Consider the following 12,222-nt stretch of genomic DNA (forward strand, 5'->3'; position numbering starts at 1 on the left):
GAGCCCCCACAATAATCCAGGAGGCAAAAAAAATTAAAGTAAAGTAAATTAGAGGCAGGGTGGCGGTGGACCAGGTTGAGCGCACATGTTACAATGTGCAAGGACCTGGGTTCAAACTCCAAGTCCCCACCTGCAGGGGGGGAAGCTTTGCAAGTGGTGAAGCAGGGCTGCAGGTGACTCTTAGTCTCTTCCCCTCTCTATCTCCCCCTACCTTCTCAATTTCTGACTGTCTCTATCCAATAAGTAAATAGATAATAAAAAAAATCAAAAATAAATTACATATATCCTTAACACACCCACATTCTAGACTGTGAGAAAACAAGACATCCTCTTCTTGTTAGAGGGACTTGTTGATAAAGAGCAGTGCCAGTTTATTCACAACAACCACCGTAGACAACTGGGTAAAAAGTCATGAGATACATGCTCAATGAAATGCTATGTAATTCAAAAAAGATGACACCGTGCCATTCGTTACAAAGTAGACGGAACTGCAGGTGACTGCTTACGGAAGGAAGAAGGCAGAAGACAACCGCCAGATGGTTTCATTCATACCTGGAATCTAGAGACTTGAAATAAATGCATTTGCAAAGGAAGAAGATGGAGGAAGAGAAGGAGAGGCAGAGGCGGCAGTAGGCAATCAGTTTCTATGACTTTGAGAGGACTGGGGGGGAGGAGTCGAGCACAGAACTGGGGTGGCGCCTGTGCCATGTAGAACTGAACCCCTGTAATTTTTTCTAATCTTGCAAACCATGATTAAATCACTAATAAAACTCACTGAATAAAAGAAGAGCTAAGGGGCTGGGTGGTAGCTACCTGGTTGAGCGCACATGTTACAATGTGCAAGGGCCGGGGGTCCAGTGGTAGCGCAGTGGGTTAAGCGCACATGGCGCAAAGCACAAGGACCAGCGTAAGGATTCGGGTTTAAGCCCCCGGCTCCCCAGCTGTAGGGGGTTTGCTTCATAGGCGGTGAAGCAGGTCTGCAGGTGTCTATCTTTCTCTCCCCCCCTCTGTCTCCCCTCTTTTCCCGATTTCTTTGTCCTACCCAATAACAATAACAACAATAATAACCACAACAAGGATAAAACAACAAGGGCAACAAAAGGAAAAAAATAGCATCCTGGAGCAATGGATTCATAGTGCAGGCACCGAGCCCCAGCGATAACCCTGGAGGCAAAAAAAAAAAAAAAAGTGCAAGGACCTGAATTCAAGCCCCAGTCCCCACCTGCAGGGGAAAGCTTCGCAAGTGGTGAAGCAGGGCTGCAGGTATCTGTCTCTCACCCTTTTGATCACCCTCTTCCCTCTTGATTTATGGCTGTCTCTACCCAATAAATAAATAAAGACAATAAAAAACAAACTTTTTTTAAAGAAGAGCCCAGCAAGCACGAATAGGAGGAATACTGTAGCAGGGAACTCACCAGAAAAGAGACGTCCTTAGGCTAGAGGTGAACAGCAGTGTGTAAGCACAGGATAAAGGTAGCTCTGATTTCCCACCAAGGAAACCTGAGAAGGTGGCGGCCACGCAGGACACAGATCCCACAGACAATTCTAGATCCCAAGCAGACGGGCATTCGGTCCCTGGGCCTTACCTGTTCAATCAGCTTCTGACGCTGGCAGACAGGATCATCTATGTCATCTCTAATCACCTCCACCATCACCCCCCCCCCCAGGATCTTTTAGATTAGCCGTGATCTCTTTTCCCTTCCTCAGGACTTTAAAAATCCTCCTCCAACTTAACCCAGTGGCCACAATAAGAAAAAGACTGAGGAATAACAAAGAAAGATAGCAGAGCCAGTACAAAAAGCAGTTCCAGATGTGCCTCACCATGGAATGCCCTGGGGTGGAGCCCAGGAACCTCTGGAGCACCATGCACAGCACTGGGGGCAGCTCTGAGGGGGTGCAGTGGTGCTCTGCTGTGGTGTCTCATCTCTCTCCCCACCTCACTTTTTCTAATCATAGCAAATTTTAAAATGGGGCCAGAGAGGCCAGTTGGTGGTATTGGGTATGCACAAGGGCCCCCTCTGTCCACTTCCAGCACCACTTTCAAAGAAAAGAGAAAAACAAGAAAAAGAAAGAAACCAAATGAATTATAAAGACAGAAAGCCTGGTCAAGGCCCAGTTCCGCCACTTGCTGGTTAGGCTGAGTAAATGACTTAATTCTCCAAGCCCCACTTGGTGTCCATGTACTAAACATGACATTATGACATGCCTCTGGGAGTGCAAGGCGCTTAGAAAGATCCCAGAAATCCTGAGCCCTCAGTACATATCCCCTGCTATTTTACTCCTTACAACTATCCCCCATCAGCTGGGGATCCGGGGGGAGAGAGGGGCTGAGGGCTGGGAAGGGAGACCTGGGCTGAGAGTGGGGCTCCTGGGTCCAGATTTCCAAGGAGAGGGCTGAAGCTGGTCCCTGGAGCCACACCAGGAAGGAGAGCCGCCCACAGGCCTTTAATTGCACAGGAATAAACATGCTTTCTGGACAACACTGTGTCAGGGTGGTCTTCCCCTACTGCAGGTAAACCCCCACCCTCCTCTGTTCACCCTGCATGCCACGGACAGATGCCCTCGACCCTGCAGGGGAGAGTGGGAGATGCAGAGGCACACCTGTCCTGTCTAGTGCTGGGAAGGGAGCATGCCAGGGTTCAGGTCTGTGCTCTCTCCCTGCTTCTTCATTCATCCTCACTGTGGCTTCCTCACCTCCAGGCCATGGGAACTTTTGTCTTTAAATACAGACTTCATTTCTTGACCTACCTACCCAATTTGAGATGGACCCCTGAGCACATCACTACTAAGCCCATCTCATCCACCTGCAAAGTCTATGCTGTGGCCCCACAGCCCACACACACACACACACACACACACACACACACACACACACACACAACGAGAATGCAGACTGCAACTTCTAGCAGTTCTGCAACTGACCAGGGTCCCAGAGATGAGAGACAGTGCCAAGAAAAGAAGAGAAAAGCAAAACATCTCAGCCCATGTGGGGGCTCCAAACTGGGTGGGTGGCGTGTTTCCCAGGAGCTGTGAAAACAACCCACAGGACTTCTCTGAACCTCTATTTCACAACAACTGTTCTGTTCATCCTTTAGCTTCTGTAAGTTATGGTCTAATATCAGTGCATGAGTGTAACTTAAAAGTATTGATAAATGCTACTGACATATGGTCACATTTCCCTCTGATTGGATACAATCAAAACATATATGCAAGCTGATACATCACAGGATAAATCTAGGAATCATTTGGTCTCCTCCAAACTTAACACATTGCTTCTTTGAAAATCCAAACAAAACTCCCAGTCTGTGGTTCAGACAGCTAGCTCCCTGCTTAATCGGAGGAAATCGATTCATTCCACTAAAATCACAAGAAAGGGAGTCAGGTGGTAGCGCAGCGGGTTAAGCGCAGGTGGCACAAAGTGCAAGGACCGGCATAAGGATCCCCACCTGCAGGGGAGTCGCTCACAGGCGGTATAAAGTAGGTCTGCAGGTGTCTGTCTTTCTCTCCCCTCTCTGTCTTCCCCTCCTCTCTCCATTTCTCTGTACTATCCAACAACGACGACATTAATAACACCAATAATAACTACAACAACAATAAAAATGAGAGCAACAAAAAGGAAATAAATATTTATAAGAATTCACAAGAAAAGCAACCCCCCCCAAGAAAAAGGTGATTTTCTCTAGATAAAAAGAGACTGAGACTAAAGTATATTATATCTGCATCTTTTGACTACAACAAAGAACTCACAAAGTTCAATTCATCCACAGATGTAACTGGCAAGGAAAATCAAAACAGTACTGGGGAGTTTTCTGCTGAGAAGCTTCATTATTCAGGTTACTTTCATTGTTACGACCTAAATTAAAAGTAACAGATGTCCTTTCTTCAGAAAGAGTCTAGCTAAAAGATTTTTGTGTTGGGGAGGAGGATTGAAGATGGACTTCTGAATAAAAGGGAAGAGAAATAACTAGGTAAAAATTGGTGCATATACTAAAAAAAAAAAAGAAAGAAAGAAAGAAAGAAAGAAAGAAAGGGCTATTTAAAAGGCTGTTCTCCTTTCGCTCTGAGTGGGGTATATGGATGAGACGCCCAAGGGGCCTGGGATACAGGCTTTGCAACTTGCAGGAAATGAAGAGGGTTTCATCAAGGCGCCAGATCCGGATGTAGGTCTCCTGTCTGAGGGGCACCCTGGAAGCAAGGATCACCCAGTTCCATCTCAGCGCCAGCATTGCAAAGTCAGTTTTGTGGGAGGCAAAAGGCCTGAGGACTAGGGTCAGGCCCCACCACCACCACCACCACCACCACCTGCTGAGATGGCATTTCTCAAAGGTGTGGGAGTTCTCTCCCACCCTATCTCTCCCTTTCTCATCTTTCTCCTGCGGGAACAGGTCTCCACCCTGCTGGGTCCCGCATGCCCAGGGCCAGTGGGGAGACTCGCTCTCGCTCTCGGCTGGAATGAAATAGAGATGAAAGCCGCGCTGCTGCCACAGAGAAAGGCTCAGGGCGCAGACGAGAATGAATGTCTCCTCGGTCTGCACCCCAAGCTGCTTCCCTCGGGGACCCCGGGGAGGCGGGGGCGGCAGGCGGCAGAGGCTGGAGAACAAACTTGCAAAGCCTCGGCTCCGGAAACCCTGCAGGTGCACCCGCCCGCGCCAAGCCCCTTCCCCGCGCTCGGCTCGGCTCCACCCCGCTCCCCCTGGGCAGACAAGCAGAAGCCTCATTCGGGTCGCGAGCGGCCAGACCAGCCAACCCTGTGGAAGCCGCCTCGGAGGCCCAGCCTGTGACACGGCCGCAGGCGACAGGGCCAGTGGCTCCGGGGGGGGGGGGGGGGGGGGGGCGGGGGGACACTTATTCCCACCGGTCGGCCCAGGCTCCAGGCTGACCCAGCAGGACAACCAGAAAAAGTTCCCTGAGCGTCCCTCCTAGGAGCTGCTCCTGGCCCAACGGGCCTCGGCCGGCTGGGGTGCAGACGTGTCTGAGGCCCCAGGCACCCGGCACGACGAGCCACCCGCCTTGTCGCCAAGCCCGGAGCCCCCGCCGCCCGTCTGCCCGCGGTGCCCCCGCCGCTCCGGCCCGCACCCTCTGCCCTCGCAGACGCCGGCACCCCGAGGCGGGAGGAGGCCGGGGTGCCCCGTCTCTCCAAGCAAGACTCCCTGCGAGCCCCGAACTCGCAGGGAAAAGCCAATGCCTGCCCGGCCCTCTGCGAGCCTGGGGCTCCGGGTCCGAGCCCGCCGGGTGCGAGGCGGGCTCCGTGCTGCCCAGGGTGCTGGGCCCCCAAACCCGTCCGCCCGCCGCGGCCCCGCTCCCGCGCCAGTGCCAACGCCTGCGGCCGGCCGCGGAGTCTGACTCCCGGGGCAGCGTCGCGGGCGCGGGGACAGGCGCGGGGACAGGCGCGGGGACAGGCAGCGGGGCCTCGGGCGCAGCAAACTTCTCCTTAGACAGGCGACAGGGCGGCCGGGAGCCCGTGGACACGCAGCCCGGAGTGGCTGCAGCCCGCACCCCGGTCCACCCGCGCGCTCCGGCCGGCGGAGGGGACGAGGGGCCGCGGGGTCGATCCCGGCCGCGCACTCACCTCGCCCGCAGTCGGCGCGGCAGCCGGGAGGCGAGCCCACACGCGCGCCCAGTCCCGTGGCGCCTCCCGCGCTCAGCTCCGCGCTCTGCTCCGCGCTCTGCCCGCTCCTCAGCCGGCGCCGCGGACTCCGGGTGCGGGGGGGGCGGGGCTGCGGGCACGTGGGCGGGGGACGCGGGCGGCGCGGGGAGGGGCGCAGACGGCGCGCGGGGGGCGCTGGGGGGACAGGGGCGCGAGGGAGGGGGCGCGCGCCGGAGGGGCGGGGCGGGGCCTGGGGCGGGGCCAGTGGGAAGGGGTCGCGAGGAGGGGCGTGGCCAGAGAAAGGGCTGGAGGGGCGTGGCCACAGAGGGGGCTGGAGGGAGGGGCGTGGCCACAGAGGGGGCTGGAGGGAGGGGCGTGGCCAGAGAAGGGCAGGGGCGGGAGCAGTCGGGGAGGCGGGAGGTGGTGGGGGGTCGTTCCAGAGCGGGGTGGGAGGGGCACGTGGGGGTCTGAGTGTCAGGCGTGGCTTTGAGGAGGGGCCTGCGGGGCGAGGCTTTGGGGTGGGTGGGCGCGAGCCTGCGGAGGACGGTCTGGCGAGCATGACCGGCGGGTGCGCGCGTTGCAGGAAGGAGCGGAGCCCAGGAGGGGCTGCGGGGCGAGAGCAGTGCTGTGAGGGCCTGGGCAGGGCTCGGGGAGGGGCGTGGGCAGTGCGCACGGAAAAGGTCGTGGGCAGTGCCCGAGGAGGGGCGTGGGCAGTGCCCGAGGAGGGGCGTGGGCAGTGCCCGAGGAGGGGCGTGGGCAGAAGCCGGAGAGTGGGGTGCGCACGGGAGGCAGGGCAGCGCTCATGGGGAGCTGGGACAGGTGCGAGGTCCTGGCCCTTGGGGACACTGCTCCTGGTGCTCTGGGACTCACAGAGGCTAGACCTGACTTCCTATATGTGTGTCCACCAGAGCCAGGGAGCGCGCCCTCTGGGACACCATCACCTATCTGAAGGTGGGATTCAGTTTAGACAATCTAGGGCGCCCCATCAGGGAAACAAATGCTGTGACATTGAGCCGGCAGAGCTGGGGACACGGAGAAGAGGCTCTAGGGAGCTTGGCTGCCTGTCCCCAGGGGACCCTGAGCAAAGATTAATGTTCTGAGATTGATACCAGTTGTGGTTGTGCTGTGACTTCAGGACCCGTTGTCCTAGCACAGAACTGGCTGAGGGAGACTAGGTGCAGCCAGCTGAGGAGGCGAGGCTCCCCTGTGGGAATCTCTGACCAGGTCTTCCTGAGATCAGCTGCTCCTCACAAAAAGGACTTCTGCCATTTACACATCATTTAACCTCCTAGACAGCTCCATATGTAGCAGAGATTTCACTGAGAAACTATATTGTTTATATATATGCATGCATAGAAATATATATATGGAATTTACTTATGTGCATTTATTGGTTATTGCCAAATTGTGAACTCCTGAAAAAATGTTTAATTTTTGTTTTAAGGGAACTCTTTTTAAACTACTGGAGTAAGCAAACACCCCCAACTTCTACAAATCCAGCCATAGGGTGTTGAGGGCAGGGGTGGCATTTCTTGTTGTTTAATATATTTTTGAAATATTTATTTTAATGAGAAAGAGAAGAAAGAGGAGGAGAAGAAGAAGAGGAAGAAGAAGGAGGAGGAGGAGGAGGAGAAAGGGAGGGAGGAAGAGAGAAAGAAAGACAGTAAGGAAGAAAGAAACTGACCAAGAAGACCCAGCCTGGTTTCACTCCATCTCCTCCTCCCACCCAATGTCCAGTGGACTAAAGTAAGCTCACAGCAGCCCAGGAGGTGGTGCAGTGGCAGAGCATGGGACTTGCAAGTGTGGAGTTCAGAGTTCTATCCTAGGCATTGCACATGTCTGCTCTGGTCTTTCCCACTGTCGAATACACAAATCTTTAAGAGAACCTGCTTAGTTCCACACAACAAGCCTGTCATAGGATGCCTTCATCACCATAATTAACTGCTGTGATTTGCATAGTGAGTGCCTGATGGTGAGGTGTTCAAGTGCAAAGCACCATTTGCATCCTAGCCTTGTTTAGTTTTGTTTTCCTCTCAAATTCACTGCCGTCAGGTGACCAAAGAGTTTTGCTAGATATATGCGGACTGTGTCCAGAAAAGCTTTGTGCACTCACTAGGGCTGCTTCAGGCAACTGGGTGAGCCTGCAGGGAGAGCTCAGACTGACTGATGGTGGAGGACCTACTTCAACACATAAAAGCAAGGCTAATCGCCCTGAAGGCTGTGACACAGACTGACAGACCCTTGGGGAGGGGCATGAGGGAGCAGCCTTCCTCTCCCCCACCGGGATGTCCATCACTCCCCGGAGACCCCCACTGGCTGAGCTCACAGCCCAGTCAAAGTCTATCCTCCATGCCCCTGCACAGTCCCCGCTTCACAGCAGATATTTCGGTGCCAAATAACAGTTCAAGGGGAAACTGTATACAGCTGGGTTTTGTTATTCACAGGTAGTTTGAGTTTATATACTGGATACATTCATATACGTTCATCCCAAACTATGGTTCCCAGGAGAGGCTCACAGTTAGGTTCCCATGTGTCTCCTTAAGGATTTTTTTTTTTAAGTGGGAAGGGAGGGCTCATACAGGTTTGATCTCACTCTTCTGGAGACCACTTTGATTTGATTTGATTTGACTGATTGATTTTCATTCAGAGAGAAAGACAAAGTGGGAGGAGATACCACAGCACAAGGGCTTTCCCCAGGGCCATTGTAACTGCAGTGTGGTAGCACGGATCAGGTGTAGGCCAAGGGCTTGACAAGGTAATGGAAAGACTGCCCAGTGTACAGTCTCTCTAGTTGCTAATGTATGTGGGTGACACTGCTCTCTCCTCTCTCTTTCTGAGTTGTTTGTGAAATGTTTTATGTTTGTTGCCTTACTCTTTTGCTTATTTCTCAGACATTCATGGAGTGAAAAGCAAGGACATAAGTGAAAATATTAACTATGGGTATCAAAAGCACTTGGATGGAGAGTCACTCTGGACAGGAAGCCAGACCTGGTGTACAACCACCCTTTGGAATGGAGATAGAGTGAGTGAATCAGGAGGGGTGGGGACAGCAAAGGGAGTGGCTTTGGGCACACTGCATTCTCCTCAGGGACTTCAACTCCTCCAGCTGTTCACCAGCTGCTTCGATTTTGCTCCATACCTGCAGCCTTGGCCTCTCTCTGGAGAGCCAGCTGTTAATAACTCAGTGTCTAGTGGTCTAGCAGAAGCCCTGAAAAAGCCCACATACACAGGAGTGAGGTAAGCCTCCAAAGAAGACGTCAATATGTCAACCCTCGGTGAGCCCAGAGAAATAAAGAAACTAATAGTGGAAAATTCCAGGATCAGGGGGCTGGGTGATAGCACACCCAGTTGAAGACACATTACCATGCACAAGGACCCAGGTTCAAGCCCCCCCACACACACACACACACAGACAACTCTCCTAGGGGTGGGCACTTCACAAGTGGTGAAGCAGGTTCGCAAGTGTCTCTTTCTCCCTATCTCCCTACCCCCTCTCAATTTGTATCTGTCCTAATAAAATAGCGGGGGAGGGGGGAAAACTCCAGGATCAAAGATACAAGTGAATCAAAGAGAAAAATTGAAACAGAAAAATAACTAACGGCTGCAGTAGGTACAATACCCAAGTTTTACCACTTGCTGATCTCAGAGTGGTGAGATAGCATCCTACCGGAGGTTTCACCATAAGTAGGTCTTCCAGGCTTTTGCCTGTTCATAAAGTTTGCCCAGTTTTTATTTTTCCTTTTCTCATCGCAATCTAAATGACTTACAACATTCTATTAGTTTCAGGTATACAGCGTAACAGTTGAGTACATGTAGATATTATGAAGTGATCGCTACAGTAAGTCTGGTCAACCTCTAAGACGATTCTACATTTTCTTCCTTTGCACCTATAAGCAACTTTCAACTGGACAACATAGAACTATTAACTGTAGTCAATGCATTATGGTGTACCCTGTGATTGATTTATTTTATAATTGGGAGTGTGCCTATTTTGATCTCTTTCCCCTTCAAAAACATATGATCCATAGACCACTAGTTTGTAAACCCTGGGATTGGGAAGTGAGAGAGTTACATACAAATCAGAGTTTATCTTCTTTCCAACAATCAATACTACAGCCACATGGTCAGAATTACGTATTTTCTAAAATATTTTCTGTTTTCCAAGATTTCTTTATTAATGAGTAAGAGGAGGAATGGAGAGAGGGAGGGAGGGAGGGAGGGAGGAGGGATGTATGCTTCTGGCTGTTAAATATTTCATTTTAGACATACTGCTTAAATATAATTTTCTTCACTTTCATTGTGCCTTGATTTTTTTTCTACCACTTACTCAATAATTCGATAGCCCTATTTTCTTTTTTTCAATCAAATCAAATCATTTTATTTTATTTTATTTTATCTACCTCCAGGGTTATTGCTGGGTCTCACTAAGTGCTTGCACCATGAATCCACCGCTCCTGGAAGCCATTTTTTCCCCTTTTTGTTGCCCTTGTTGTTGTAGCCTCATTGTGGTTATTATTGTTGTTGTTATTGTTGATGCTGTTCATTGTTGGATAGGACCGAGAGAAATGGGGAGAGGAGGGGGAAGATAGAGAGGGGGAGAGAAAGATAGACACCTGCAGACCTGCTTCACCGCCTGTGAAGCAACTCCCCTGCAGGTGGGGAGCCGGGGGCTTGAACCGGGATCCTTACACCGGCCCTCGTGCTTTGTGCCACGTGCGCTTAGCCCACTGCACTACTGCCCGACCCCCCATCAAATCATTTTATTAGTGGGGTTACTGGTCTACATCCATTTGTTGGCACATAGGTACACCTTCTCATCTCTTTGTCATAGATGTCTGCAAAATACTATACAGCTTTTAAAAGTTGTCTCCTTTACCCCATCTTGGGTGGAGCTTCAAGGAATCATGTTAAGTGAGTTAAGTCAAAAAGAGAAGGATGAATATGGGATAATCTCACTCATGGGCAGAACTTAAAGTGAACATGCACAGTGGAATATTACTCAGTCACAAAAAGGAGAACACACAAAGAGAAAACACAAAGTCAAACTTGCACTGGAAATGCAGTTACCTTATTTCTTAAAAGGTATTTATGAGGTCAGGCACTGGAGCACCTGGTTGAGTTCCCTCAATATCATGTGCAAGGAACTGGGTTCAAGTGCCCAGTCCTCGCCTGAAGGGGGAAGCTTCACAAGTGATGAAACAGGTCTGCAGGTATCTCTCTTTCTCTCTCTTTCACTGTCTTCCTTCCTTCTCAATTTATCTGTCTTATCATATAAAAGAACTAAGTTAATCTTTAAAAGTGCTTAGTATTTCACTTAAAAATATAATCATTGATCAGTTCTCTACTGTTGGACATTAAAATTTTTGCCATCGTGAAAAATTATTTTGATGAACATATAAAAGTTAAACTGTCCGCGCATCCTCTATTTTCTAGATCTTGAAGTACCCGGTCACAAATAATTGTTAGTTTGCTCAGGTTTAATTATTGATTTGGTAGGGGGTAGATATCCCTGACCTCCAACTAACTATTAAAAGCAGCTTTGAACTCTTGATCCAATTCTCAACAACCTTGACATAAAGGAGTAAGTTACAGCCCAGAAGAGTCAAGGCCAAGTTCTGGCCTTCTAAGAACACAGCAAGAAGACAAAAAGACATCACTCAGTGTGTGAACTCAGCCAAGCCTCACCTCATTCCCTCCAGTCTTCTGAAGCAAAGACTCAATGGAGGCAACAGACTTCAGTTGACATATTCACCAGAGCTGGGCAGCAAAGTCCTCTGGGAAGTGTTGAGCCAGGATGATTGCATCAGTCCTCAGAATATAGGTGATGGGAAGCACCAGAATCTCACCCCAGAGCAAAGCCTACTGTGGCATTCCCAGTCAAACCCACGATGTGAACACCACACATTTCACCAGTGAATAATCAGTGCCACCTTCAATGATGCCAATTAACAAAGCTTTTATCATTGATCTTAAATAACGTTAATTAAATCTCATGTGGGTTTCTTCTAAGAGGCTTACAGATGTTAACTATCCTGGAATATATTTTCCTAATTAGGGAGCTGCAAATGTTAGCCAACCGCAAAGATGGTAGTTAAAAGCAACACACACACACACACACACACACACACACACACACACACACACACACACACTACTCACTTACTGGCCATACATCACCCGGGCTAGCAGTTCACAGTAAATTGTGTGCAACTCAGCAAAGTTAAGCACACTTTTTAACACCATGTTTCCTCATTTTGCCAAAGTTTGTGTCAATTCACTCTCTCCTCAGCAATTTATTTTCCCTAGTCTCTCCACACAGTTGCCACAGGGCAATATAATTTTATTTATATATTTTCTAATTTGTGGACATTGAAGCACTACTCATTTCTCTTTCCCTTCGTTACTAATGAGGTTAAACTCTCTCTGTGTGTTTATTTGTTATTGTACAACTTATGAAGTGTCAGCTCATGTTACCCCTCAATGTATTTATCTGTGTTTATAGCTCCATTCTAGAGATTTGTCAAAGGTTTCAGTGTGTTAAAGATGAGAACGTTTTATCTGTTGCAAATATTTCTTTCAGTTTGCAATCTAAACTAAGACATATACACATATTTTTTTTACACTTTTGAACAAAT

General features: G+C 50.0%; 1 long non-coding RNA gene across 4 annotated transcripts in view; it reads right to left on the bottom strand.

Annotated features, from left to right (window-relative positions):
- Positions 1-5,700, bottom strand: part of LOC132535224 (uncharacterized) — a 410,071-nt gene extending 404,371 nt beyond the window's left edge. For 2 of the 4 annotated variants that reach the window (XR_009546996.1, XR_009546994.1), the window contains exon 1: positions 5,570-5,700. This is a non-coding gene — a long non-coding RNA (uncharacterized LOC132535224). The remainder of the gene's footprint in view (positions 1-5,569) is intronic. The other 2 variants (XR_009546995.1, XR_009546993.1) reach the window with 1 other exon arrangement.
- Between the last annotated feature and the right edge of the window lie 6,522 nt (positions 5,701-12,222).

This window comes from Erinaceus europaeus, chromosome 21 (genome assembly GCF_950295315.1).
Source record: "Erinaceus europaeus chromosome 21, mEriEur2.1, whole genome shotgun sequence".
NCBI classification, from domain to species: Eukaryota; Metazoa; Chordata; class Mammalia; order Eulipotyphla; family Erinaceidae; genus Erinaceus; species Erinaceus europaeus.